This window comes from Vombatus ursinus, unplaced genomic scaffold (assembly GCF_900497805.2).
Source record: "Vombatus ursinus unplaced genomic scaffold, bare-nosed wombat genome assembly UNPS02014174.1, whole genome shotgun sequence".
In the NCBI taxonomy this organism is placed as follows: Eukaryota; Metazoa; Chordata; class Mammalia; order Diprotodontia; family Vombatidae; genus Vombatus; species Vombatus ursinus.
Window position 1 is genome coordinate 194795 of NW_020953952.1, and position 475 is coordinate 195269.

The following is a 475-nucleotide window of genomic DNA, read 5'->3' on the forward strand; positions in this document are numbered from 1 at the left end:
AAAGTAGCAAAATATTTTACCAGATTCCTTATATGATACAAATGCGTTAATGACACTGAAATTAAGGAGAAATGAAAGCCAGGAGCTCAAAATTCATCAACTTACCAAATATTTATTTAATACTAACTCCTGGTCAGGTACTGTGCTATGTTGTGAGAAGACCAACAAAAGCAAAAGGAAAGATAGTTCTTGCCTTCAAGGACCTTATATTTGAATAGGAGAAGAAAACACACAGGAAGGAGTTGAAAATCAGCATTTTCATAAAACAGCAGGCACCAACATCAGGTCATAGTGGAGAAGTTGTCGGTCAAGAGAGGAGATGGGAGTGTAGGAATGAGTATGGCTGACCTGGGCTCTGTGTCCAAATAGACTCTCCAGGAAAAAGTTATCAATGAGAGAGGCCATGGAGGCAAATATATTTTTCAGGTTGAGAAGATTCTTGGGGAATGTTAAAGAAGTTAAGACAATGAGGAAA